The 12,075-nt window shown below is 46.2% G+C and overlaps 1 protein-coding gene across 6 annotated transcripts in view; it reads left to right on the forward strand.

Annotated features, from left to right (window-relative positions):
- The first annotated feature begins 1,502 nt into the window (after positions 1-1,502).
- The window catches only part of ZFAND6 (zinc finger AN1-type containing 6), a 38,317-nt gene continuing 27,744 nt past the window's right edge, over positions 1,503-12,075 (forward strand). For 2 of the 6 annotated variants that reach the window (XM_054213416.1, XM_054213413.1), the window contains exons 1-2: positions 1,503-1,637; positions 4,620-4,712. The gene's annotated coding sequence lies outside the window, so the exon portion shown is untranslated. Of the gene's footprint in view, positions 1,638-2,175; positions 2,326-4,619; positions 4,713-6,832; positions 6,965-11,868; positions 11,965-12,075 lie in introns of those variants that run through there. The other 4 variants (XM_054213414.1, XM_054213419.1, XM_054213418.1 and 1 more) reach the window with 4 other exon arrangements.

Consider the following 12,075-nt stretch of genomic DNA (forward strand, 5'->3'; position numbering starts at 1 on the left):
TGTGGGGAATGCTGTGATACCCACATGCAATGCAGGTCATCTTCTGTTCATGCAACCTGGCATTTGGAAGACTTATTGCATCAGTGAAGACAGCCAAGAGTGAATAATCTCTACCAAAATAGCTGTAAAGCTATGTTAGCACTTCCATGCTGGTTGCACCAGCATTTTCTGGTGTTGATCCAAGTTCAGATATTCAAAACAAACAAAAAAAAAATTAGGGGCCTTCCTCCCATTAAGTGCTTTTGCCAGGTTTATGATCTACCTACTCAGCTCACAACATTGGTAATAGTGACCTCTTTCTTACCAACAGAAGAGTGTCTGCTTGGACTTTATCTTTGCTGGAATCTCTATGCATCCTTTTGCAATGCCTTAGAGTAGTCTCGCATTCCCCTGCCCAAAAAAACACCAAAAATTTTAAAATCTGTTCACTGTTCCCTAAGGAAATGGAAACATGTTTTACCCGTCCTCAGCTTCCCGGGCTTCCCTTGAGCTTCACAACTGCTCACTTTTTTTTCCTCCTCCAAAACTCTCTACAAACTCAACTCCCCTCCTGGCAGCTCCTCCAGTCTTAGCCTGCTCCTCCGCTATCCACAGATAAAATTCCTCTTTTATTTGGCTTGTTTCATCTCTCTGGAATCCTGTCCTCCCTTCCTATCTGCTTCCAGCGGCCAAGTCACCCATTGTCCTTAAATCTCACCTTTAAAACCTTCCTTCATGGTATAGTTTGCAGCTGCCTGTGACATTAGGTGAAACTGTGTATAGCGGGTGGGATGTGAAAACCTGTATAAAAACAAGCTGTGGTGTATTGCCTGGCAGCCCCACAGTGGGGGAAAGAAAAGAAAACAGAAACAAGTCATGTGATATGTTGTAGATAACAAGAGATTCGCGATTCACAGATGACTTTTTACAGAGGAAGTAAAGCAGGTGACCAGCAAGGGGGCGATGAGCAGACCTCCACTGAGCCCACCCAAGCGAAACCCACTCTGACAGAAAACCTTTCCCTTCACACATTTAAAACACGCCCCCCCCCCCCCCCCCCCCCGGGCAGATGGGAAGGCAGTGGGCAGCTACACTGTATTTTTACAGCAAAATTAATTTATGTGGGGAGGGAGATGTGTGGACGACGACGTGCCGAGAGACCGCGCGGGTGTGAAGGGGCCACCTCCTCACTGTCTGTCCCCCAACGGCCACGGCGGACCGCGGCCCCCAGCTTGAAGGGGGCAGCCCCCTCTCAGCGCCGCCCAGGCCTCCCGCCCCACCTCAGGGCTCGCCCCCTCAGCCTGCCTCGGTGCTGGCGGACGCTGCCCGCTCGCTTCCCGGCCGCTGCCTAGCTCCCGCCCCTCCGCTTGCCTCAGGTCACTCGTAAAGGGGAATAAACACGAGACGGGCCGCGGTCCCTTTAAATAGCATATTGTGGTTCACGTCGCCGCCGTCTCCTTGTAATAATTAGTCGTGGGCCATAGCACCGCCTCCTCTTGCTAGCGGCCGCCCTTCCCCGGCTCCGCCAATCAGCGCCCGCCCGCGTCATTCTGAGGGCAACGAAACACGGAGAAAGGGAAAAAAAAGTTTGGTGAGGAGCGAGCGGGGCCAGGCGGGGCCGGGCGGGCGGCGGCGGGACGCGGCGGGCCCAGAGGCAGGTGAGGGGAGCGCGGCCGGGCCGGGGGACGGCGGGCGGTTGAGTGGGGGCCGGCGGCCTCTCTCCGCCGCGGGGCAGGTGGGGCGGTGGCCGCCCGCTCGCCCCCGGGGAGCGGCGGGGGCGCTGAGGGGAGGGTTCCCCACCGCACCGCTCCCCCTGAGCCCCGCAGCCGGCGGGCCTGGGGCTGCGGGGTGGCGGCGGGGCCGGGCCGGGCCCAGGGCCGCGGGGCTCTTTTTCTGCCTTTTTTGGTCGTTCCTTCCTCCTTCCTCTCCGCCCCCCCCCCCCCCCCCCCCCCCCCGCGCCGGGCAGCTCCTGGCTGCGTGCGCAGGAGCCATCCCAGGGCAGAGGTGTTTGTACTCGTGTCCTTGGGTGGAAGGGGAGAGGCAGCCTCTGCCGGCCCGCGGCGCGCCGCCAGCCCGGCCCCCCCCCCCCCTCCCCCGCCGCCCTTCCCTTCCCCTTCCCCTCGCCCTCCCCGGCTCCAGAGTTATTTTAGTTTGGCTGGGAGAGGCGGGGGACAGGGCCGGCGAGGTCCCAGCCAGCTGCTGCGGGGGTCGGACTTGGAGGAGCGGCGGTGCCCGGGCAGGGGGAGGGAAGGAGGGAGGGCTTCCCCGCCGGCTCCGGGCCGGGGCCTTCGCCCGGGCCGGGGCCGGCGGTGGCGGCGGCAGTCGGTGTGTGTCTCTGCTCCTCGGGTAAGTGGAGGGCAGCGGTTTGGGCTGGTTTGGGAGACGGAGCGTTCAGGAAGCAACATGCAGTTTGTGCTGTGGCAGCCTTCCCATGAAACCAAGGGTTCCAGCCCGCATAGGCTGTCATCCCCTTGCGTTTTATTCTGCGAAAAGTTCTTTGTGGTGGTGTTCTTCTGTTCACCGAGGAACCCTGCGAAATTTAACCAAACGTACCTCCGTCTAGCCTCTGCAAACAGCCTGGAGTGATAGATAAGGGCTGCAAGCATCCCCTCGTGTTTCCACAGGATGTTAGGATGGGGCAATCTTAAAAAATAAAAAGCACTAAGTATCTTACTGCCAGTAACAATGGCAACAACGACGAAATACAGAAGCGTCCACCAAATGTGCTGATGTAATGTGGATGCATTCAGCAAAACCGATGGCAGTTACTTCTCCCCCTGCGTGGACTGACTTAAAGTGCACCGTTGTGTTCTGAAGTCCATTCCCTGGATGTTTGTCCAGACTTGTCCTGTAATGTCATTGCATAAGAGTTACGGGGAGTAAAGAGCGTGCCGAGTTTCTTTCATTCTTCTAAGGATCTGTGCTCACATCTTAACTCTGCCAAACTGTCTGTGTACACTGAAGAGAGAAGGCTGCAGCTTGGTAAGCTGCCCTATGAACTTTATGGGGGGAAAAAAAAATAAAGAAGAAACTGTTCTCTTCCTCCTCCTGCTTCCAAGTAAATGATTTTGTTTGTCTGATGTCATCTTAAATAATTTCTTGCACAGAGTGCTAATCCTCTTCTGAACTGGTGATGGTGGTAACACAACAATTGAGGAAGCAAATATGTCAATTCCTTCCTTAGTCTCTTTCCTGTCTCTCCTTTAACTTTTATGGCTTTGCTTTTTGAATTCTGCCTGATTTGTTTATCTAGTGCTGAAGTACCTACACTTGCTTTTTATATTAATTATCACCTAACCTAGGTCAAGGGGACAGGCTCTTTTCTGATCTGTCATATATTTGCTCAGGCCAAAAGACCAGTGTGTTATTTTTGTGGAGGATTTTTGTTCCTTTTGATACTGAATATCAAGGTCTATGACATATCACTGGCATAATTCCTTGGGTTTACTAGTTTCCAGTTAGAGGAGAAGAAATTTTTCACTACTGAAGAAACTGTCTTCTGTATGTATTTCATAGGATACCTCTTAAAATACTTTTTGTCTTGCAAAACTATGAATCATGTTAAAATAACAACAGTTTAAAATAAATTTTCTTCTTGACTAATCATGAATTTATGGCAAAAATGAACAACATTGTATGTTACATAATATACTTGTAAGAGTGTGATCTAAGAATGTAAGTTTGCATTTCAACTTCTTACTTTATGGTCTGGGATGGCACATTGGAAACCTTATACAAATAGCTTGAAAAGAGATAGTGGCAAGTTATCGGAAGGAGAGTAGCATTAACGCAAACTACTGAAAAGTTGCCATGGTAACTGATAAAGGTAATCCCTGTTTCTGTGAAAGTGTGTCCTTTTGTAACAGCTATATTAATGAGTCTGATTTCTGAGAGAATTGTAAGTATACAAACTTCTGGCTCCATTTTCTTGGCAGCTAATAGCCATGCAGCAATCATATTATTTTTATTTTTTTTTAATACTGACTGGGCTATGACTTGCATTCAAGATACTTGATTTAAGCTATAAAGAGTATTATAAATTACATATAAATGAACTTGGAGCATGCTGAATTCAGTGCAAGCTAGCGTACTTTTTTTCTTTCACTCGAGATATCGGATGTCAAGGAAAAGTCTTTTTAAATGTTTGGATCCTTTCTCAAGGACTCTGACTGAAGCGAGTGATGTGGCCATCTATCACTGGAGTCCTCAGTGGTACAGTTGTACAAGATATGATTCCATGTCCTGGTTTAAAAAACAACAACAACAAAATAAAACAACAAAAAACCCCTCAAAAACAACAAAAAAAGTCAAAGCCAAACAAACATGGCAACTGCTGAGGGTGACTGGGACCTGTTAAGGATGTGCAGCTTCATAGGCCAGGAGATAAGAGGGGAAGAGGGAGGGAAAAAAAAAAAAGACTGTTAATGGCTTGTTCTCTGTGTAGAAAGAAGCAGTTGGGATTTAACATGTGGATTAACTTAGTTCCCTGAGTACCCAAGCTTTGGGTGGTCTGAGGTAGCTGCTGAAACTTCCAGGGGAATGTGTTTGTCTGGTGCATCTGTACTGCTGTCCAGACAACTAACCAGTCTGCTCTGATGAAGACCCAGTATTTATCACATGCACCTTTTTGTTGTTTCCAGATTTGATCATTGCAGTGCAGCAGTACATCTTGGATTGAAAACAGCAAGAGAAATCACAAAGTTCTTCAAGATTACTGAAATCTCATCAGTCTGGTATGTTGCGCTCTCTAGACTCCTGGAATAGCAAGTTGAATTCTTTGTATGTGAGGGCCTTGTTAGTTATTCTTGAGGATACTGAAGTTTCTAGGACTTTGGCTTTTCATCAGCAGCTTCATTCTTGGGAAGTAATATGCTACTAAGAACTATGCAACTATGTATTGCTGGAGTTGTGTAGAAGATCGTTTTTCGTAGTGGAGTTTTTAGCAGGACAGTGAACCTGCACTCCAGAACCTTCAGTCAACATGTATTCTGAACTTGTTTTCATCTTGCCTGTCCTGCCTGGAAATTCCAGGTACTTTTACAGGCTTCTAAAACTAAAGTCAGGTTGGAAAGGAGCCATTGCTAATTGACTTTCTAGAGACTGCACATGGATGTATTGAAGAACATATAAGAATACAAAAAGGAATGTTTCTTCCATTGCACAGAGAATTTTTTATTTTTCTTACATAGACATGGATCTCATGAACTTTATGTTGTTTAGGTTTGATTAAAAAATTATTACTAATGTCTCAAAATAATTTCTGAAATGCCAGAGTTCTGAAATTCCTAAATTCTTAAATTGATATATTTGCAAAAATATCTTACACGGCAAGGTTACGAGAACTGTTGTTTAGAAACAGAATTGCAGCCTCTGAGGGTGAGAAAGGAATGGGAAGCTGAATATTGCTTTTAAAGCTGTCTTTAATAATAAAAAAAGCTAAAAGACAGAGCGACAATTGTTTAAAAATAATAAATAAGAAGTTCAGTACATGCTGTAGTGCTGACAAAATTGACAACCAGAGGGTAAAGTCCTTTTCCACAATGCAAGTTCAGAACGTGTACGTAGCAGTTCAGTTGCTTTGCTACTTATTAACGTGTACAGAATCCAAGAGGTATAATGTATTCAAGACTCTGAAAAACAGGTGCAAAATTGTGAAGAAAGCTCTTGTGATTCACACTGATCTTCTGGGAACTGGGCAGCAAGTAACCATCTCTTCATCTAATCCCCAAACAGCCATCACATGTAGCTTTTGATCGCTACTATTCTGGTCTCTGTTTGAACTGGTGACTTAAAGATGAAAGGCTCTGGTCTTGATCTCTTGAGCTGTCAAGTCCTCCGAACTTGCTGTCTTCTGTGTGTGTAAGATTACGGAACAAATGGCCTTTTAGCTGTTCCATGATTACAATAGTCAAATGAGAGTCAGGTGCTTTCTCTTGTTACTGTCCTCCGTGCGAAGTTCAGTGGCAGCAAACTGAATCTTTTTTATGCTGCTGTCAAAGCTTCCCCATTTAATGTACTTGCACTGCAGTCTGCTATTTTCGTTTTTCCTGCATTGCTACAGTTATTGTAAGAGTAGCAAAGATATAACTTGAGCCTAGACCTTAAAATAGTGCCTCTGCGTCTTCTCTACAATGTGTGTGTGTTTACAGGGAAAATAAGTGGCTTATGTGCAGAAACGGAGGTTATAAATTAGGCTTTTGAACATTTAGTTTCACTAGGTCTCCTTCAGCATGGGGTAATAACTTGAATTGCAGGGTTTTTTATGTCTGAATTACCAACATCTAGATACAGATGTGTGTACCCATGATGTCTAGTCCAGTGAGGTAGGGTCAAATGTGAACCTAGCTTCAATACCCTGCTTCACAGATACTTTTTTTTTTTATCTTCTGTGAGGATGGCAAATTATTCTTGGGGCATTCTTAGTAAGATAATTTTATGTTTTGTGGTCTTTTTTGGTGTGTGGTGGTTGGTTGTTTTTTTGGAACGGGATGAGGTAAGCAGATCTAGGAGGTCACAGTGCTGGATGGAGGAGAATCTGCTTTGCTGTTGCCCTTATGCTCTGGGTAGGCCGTGCTCTTGCTTATCAGAAGCTGGCCAAACTTCTGCCAGATCAGTGACTCAGGGGCAGATGGAAGGGTCTGATGAGCACCGGAGCTGGGCTCAGGGAGCAGGCCAGACTGTGTGACTGGGAGGGGAAAGGTGGGGAGAAAAAGGGATGAAACTTCTCCCTTGCAGAGATAAGGAGCTGCTGCTGCCTGTATAACCGAAGTGTAAGCTGAAGCGTGGGATGTTTGATGATAAACATTATTTTTCATCACTGTTGCAGTTGCGAGGTGGCTAGACTTCATGTCCTGTTCTAGCACTAGGCACTTCGGTTGATAAGAGTTGTGAGTTCTGCTGTTGTTTTTATGGGCCTAAAGTTAACGTGCTCTAAAGTGAAGCTTTCCAAGATTGGTTACTGAGATACTTAGAGGGCACTTTACTGGTATGTTTTATTTGCATGAACTATGTTCTCGGTTTTGATTGTTTAGATAACATTTGGTAAAAAAAAAAAAAAGTGTCATGTAAGTATGGCCTCACAGTTATCCTCGGGGGACTCGGTTGACTTCCAGCAGTACTGATGCTTGCAGGGCACTGAATTCGGGTGCAAGGGTTAAGGTCTGGTTCTTTCAGCTTGTATTTTAGGTTCTGTAGGGGAAGTTATGTAAATCTTGTTAATTCTGTTCCTTTAGTGTTTCATACTTACTAACTTAAAACTGTAAGAATTGCTGCTTTTCAGTCCTATTTGGATTTGTGGTGCGATAAATTGCTTTAAAATACAAGGTAACACAAAATGTGCTATTTGACTGTTTTAGGGGAATTAAATGTCCTTCCTGAAGGTGTTTGGTTTTTGTGCGTTTTTTGGTGTATGTATTGTAGCTCAAAGGAATACTTAGCTGTAAATACTTTCCTGATGTTGGGTGGTATTTGCAGTAAAGCAGTATGCTAAACTGTCTTTGACTTAATTAATCTGCATTAGGAAAGTAAAAACAGATACCTGTTTTGTGGCGTAGGGGAAGGCGGGCTGCTCCAGCGCTGGCCAGAGGAAAGGTGGTAAGGACCAGAAACAAGGAGTTTTTCCTCTTTTTTTCTTTTTTTTTCCCTGCACAGTAAAAAACCCAACCCAAATGTGCTTATGCTGACAAGTGCTATATCTTTCTCTAGATTAATATTTTTAATTATTTTACATTAAACACACGAAGGATGTTTTCTATAAGGCAGCCTTCCTAAACAGATGAGTCTTGCGTTGCTACGATGATACTTTGTGGGTGCAGGAGGGAACCCTGGCTGTGTCCCGGGGCTTTGCGTGTTCGGAATGGAGCAAGGTTTTTCTCAAATGAGGTGTCATATCTGCAGTTGTGAAATAGTTATTAAGCCTTGTTTTGTTTTTACTCCTCTTGCGTGCTCCAGGCTTGGATACCAGGCTTCTGTCACTCGATAGATGGGGTAGGGAACTGCATCAGCGTTTGCACAGAGGAAAAAGAAAGGCTTTTAATCTAAACAGCAGGTGAAGGGGAAGCTGGGCTTGTGGGAAATGCAGTCGATGGTCAGAAGGTGAAGTCTCTTGCAACTGTGTTCGGTCGGCCGAAGCCTGAATCAGCCCGAAAAGTTTCTGGCCGCAGCCATGGCACCCTGCGCGGCGGAGCGGGTGGCTTCCTGCCGAGCTGCTCTCCTGCTGACTCACGCTTTAGGCGGGCAGAAGAGTCTCTGGAACTGGCAACCCGGTGGGTTTTCAGCCGGGGCTACTGATTTCTACAGCGTGCCCGGCTCCCCAGGCTGGCCCCAGCCGCTCCTCGGGAGCACAACGAGCCGCCCCTCCGTAGCTGCGGCGGGGGAAGCGTTCCCAGCCCGCCGGCTGCTCTCCGCCCGGCTCCCCAGCGCTGCGCTGGGCAGGCTGGGTGCCTCTGCCCCCGGGACCGGTGATCCCGGGGCTGTCGCCGGAGCTCCCTCGGGGCGACGCGTCGCCGGGGGTGGGTAGTTTGTCACAGCCGGCAGCGGGGTCCTGTCCCTTTAAGAACCAGCTTGCCCAGGGTGTTCTAACCCGCCCAGCCTAACCTGCTAGCAAGGAAAAAGTTCTTTAAATAATGGATACGCCGCTCCGCCAATCGGAGAGCGGAGCCTGGCTGGCGGGGCGGGGCTCCCTCGCCTGGGCCAATAGGGGCGGGGAAGGCGGGGCTGAGCGTCCAGGCTAGGTTGCGCCGAAGTACAGCTCCAAGTGAAGTTAATCTGGGGTGAAGCAAACAGAAAATTGTGGAGATTTTTGTTGGTAGGAATTTTCCGGTTCTAATCGCGTGGTGTGGCGTTATTTCGCCCTCCGGGGCAGCGGAGTTCATGTGCGTGGGGCTTTTTTTTCTCATTGTTTCGCTTTCTAATGATGGCAGAATATTAACATTTATGCAGGGAAGCAGAACAAAAGGGCTCTTTAGACAGGAAATAAGGTGTTGAGAGGCTCAAACTTGACCGAGTTTCTTTTGTCATCTGTTGGCTTGCACCGGGTTATTCTATTTTATTTTTATTTTTTTATTTTTTATTGGCGTGGAAGGATTGAGTCGTTCCACCTTATCTTACAGAGAAATGTTAATTCTAAAATAGCGAGGATAATGCTGCTGGTTTGGAGTTACACAATGTTACAGGAAGAGAGCTCGTTTTTAACTCTAACTTCTCTGATTCTGATGAGATTTGGGCTAACGAATTATGACAGCTGCCGTGGGATTATTCAGTGATAGCATTTGCTCTAAGTCATTTGTCTTAAATTGCCTTTTGTTGTATCACTGAAGACTGCTGTGCTGTTGTCTGTATATTTGTTCTTGACGAGATGAATGTCTTGCAGGTCTTTAGCATTTAGAACAAAGATATGTAAAAATTATGGAAAGCATTACCATTTTTCTCTTCTTTTTTAATTAGTTTTGCAGAGTATCTGTGTCTGTCAGAGCTCTGATTACAAACACAGGCAGGAAAATTATGTGTTATTGCCCTGTGTTGCAGCTACTACCCTTCCAGCCCCCTCTTCCCCCCCCCCCCCCCCCCCCCCCCCCCCCCAAAAAAAATGGTGGTGGTGGTGATTTTTTTCTTTAGAATTGGTCAGAATCTCTTTTGAATCCAGTATTGCCTGAGGATAGCAGGTGTTTTCTTTGGGGGAAGATTATTTCCAGTTTCTGTGCCAGGTTTATCATATATGGTCTTTTTAGTGACACTTTCTGCATCTGAAAGGTCTTCAGGAACAGGAAAAGTATGATTTGCCATGGGTGGCATGGGATAGGGTGAGAGGGAGGAGAGCAGGAAGTGTTGAGTCAGGAAGCAGGGGGTTTCTAATGCGAATGAAGACTTTCTTTTAATGGTCATCCTTTCTGTATCTTTGACAAACGTGTTAGATGAGGCCATGTACAGAATAATGCTTTCAGGAATTTTTTTACTTCCCTAAATATTTCTTGGTTTTTTTAATAAAAGCACTTGTGTCTATATACAGCTGCTCCTGGGAACTGGAAAGAAATACTCATGGCCCTAATACTTGTTGAGTCTAAGGAGTTTGATAGGTTTTGTGTGATTAGTCAAGATGATAGAAGAATGGTTGTGTGAAAACTGAGAAACAGTCTTCCAAGTGGTGTTGGAAACCAATTGCTTAGATCTTTACTGAATGTAAACAAGTGTGATTATTAAAGTATACCCCGTTCTTTCAGTTTTGCGTTGAGCCATTTTGTTTTCTCCCAAAATGCTGGGTACAGATTACTTCTATGTATGTCAGAGTGTCTTGACATGCTGGCGTCTTGCCATGCTCCAGTGGCTTATAGGTCTGAATTACTAATTCACTCTTGCTATCTATTTTTATCTATTTATAGCATTTTTTTTAGTGTTCTAGATTATATTTAAACCCTGGAAATGCTACTGTAAAATGAGCAGTGACTATGTATGGCCTTTTAGCAGAGAGGTGGGCTGGATGTTATGTATCAGGGGAGATATTTAAGACTGGGATGTATAAGTGTTTAAATACCTGGATTTTGATTCATTTCCTAATTTACAAGTGATGCTAGGCCTAGACTGAGTGGCTAGGTCAGATGCCTTAGATTAGGGCAAGAAGAGTAGTACAGTCTACTGTAATTTCTATAAACTTGTATTATGAGTATGTGTATTAGACTTGCTTAAACAAAAGGAAGCAAACTTAACTATTTGCGTGCTGTTAAATACTATGTTTAGCCAGTAGCTGGTTTTGCTTAAAACAGGAAAAAAGCTGAATACATGAGACAACTTGGTTCATATTGCTTGATTGACTGAGTAGCCGTTCTTCTTGGGTCCCCTCTACCCCCCACAACTTAGTTGGGAAAGATGTATTATCTGGGACGAATTTTCCTGATTTATTCAACACAGAAGTGAAATGCTCAACTCTCTTACCACATGTATACAATTCTAATGCAGGCTGTTTGTAGAAAGCAAATCTGCCCTAAAGGATAAACATACCACTTTGCTGGCACAGCTGTACAACTTCTGTATTCAGGCTACAGCAAATGTTTCTTGCCTGCATTCAAAGCCGTCGCTGGCAGGACCCGTGTTGTCCCTGCATGACGATTGGTTGTTCCAGCACTTCTTGTTCATAAAACCTTCTCCTGCACATGCTCCATCTGCAGATCTTAAACACTGTGAATGTGTTGTGTGCTGTGGGATTTATGCATCTGCTTCTTGTGCCAGGATGTAATATACATCTCTGATGTGAATAAGATATTCTTAAGTGATTGTAAACCTGTGTACAAAATGCAGGACCAAATTTGATCTCCCCTGTTTATGAGGCGAAGGGGATCTGTGCTCTCTGGTCCACCGACTGCTGGTGGTAATTCCCAGTGTCGTGAAGTGGGTGGCCCACCATGCGCTGGGATAGCAACCCTGTGCTCTGGTTCTGTTTAGTACTACTTGGAGAAGGCTGCAGGCCTCCCATGGGATGATCTCTGTCAAACATGCCCAGAGCCTTAGGGAGGGCAGACATCTATCCTACAAACGGCTTTGTGGGCTTCAGATCCCTCCTTGTTGAGTGCCCTCTGCTCTGTGCCGGGACCTCTTGCTGCTCCTCCAGCAGAGTGGGTCATGTGAGCGCTGGATGCGAAATCAACTAGGCTGGCTTAAATTATTTTAAATTAGGGTCTCGAGCCAACCCAAGTGGCTCTTTCCCCTCCTCTTCCTCCCCCTATTTCCCAAGTGGTTTAGTGATCATTTCTGCTAATTGCTGTGTGCCCAAGGCAGAAGGGAGTTGGGGAGAGGAATAATGTCATCTTACAGAATTTCAGCTATATCCGAAAAGGGACATCTGCCTATAGTTTTAGATGTGGGGTTATGCCTGTTAACTAGTTTGTTTGTGGTTTCTAGGAAAGAGGCGGTGAAGGGGTGAGCTCTGGAGCCGTTGATCGTGTCAGCCCTGCTGCTGAGGGGAGGCTGGTACTGAGGGACATCCCTCTCCTGCAGGTACAAGGGCTCCTCACAGAGATAGTTGGCCTCCCATGGTGTGGAGCTCGGTCTGGGTGGGGCAGATGATCTGGCCAGTGATGTTTACGCTGTAATAAGGTTTTGTGAAAA

Source organism: Rissa tridactyla, chromosome 9, assembly GCF_028500815.1.
Source record: "Rissa tridactyla isolate bRisTri1 chromosome 9, bRisTri1.patW.cur.20221130, whole genome shotgun sequence".
In the NCBI taxonomy this organism is placed as follows: domain Eukaryota; kingdom Metazoa; phylum Chordata; class Aves; order Charadriiformes; family Laridae; genus Rissa; species Rissa tridactyla.